We start from the raw sequence: 439 nt of genomic DNA on the forward strand, positions 1-439 counted from the left end.
TATATATATGAAGGATGCATGCTGTGATTAGATAATGCAACAAAACTACATGCTGACTAGCTCAAAATGTGTAATTGTGCAATGATTTGTTGTGGCCTGAAAAAACTCATTAGGGAGTAAGTTCCTCATGTTACAAATAGAAACTTGCACATAAAGCCTTGAAGAATGGACTTGTAATGAAACTTTATTGAGCCTATGTTAGACTGAGAAATTGAGCTGTAAATCGCACAGACCTGTTGCATCACTTTGCCATTCTACATTGTAAAACAAAGCCCTTGGAGGTATTATGCAGTAGGAAACTCTTTAAACCTCAAAGGGAGAACAAATTTACCGTGCAAACGATTTTAGAGAACGCTATAAATCAGCCAAAATGATCAAATTAACCCGCATTTAAGGTAGACCACCACCTACCTTTGAAATCTGATTGGCCACCCATAAT

This window comes from Poecilia latipinna, unplaced genomic scaffold (assembly GCF_001443285.1).
Source record: "Poecilia latipinna isolate Pla-1442-1.1 unplaced genomic scaffold, P_latipinna-1.0 Scaffold1, whole genome shotgun sequence".
In the NCBI taxonomy this organism is placed as follows: domain Eukaryota; kingdom Metazoa; phylum Chordata; class Actinopteri; order Cyprinodontiformes; family Poeciliidae; genus Poecilia; species Poecilia latipinna.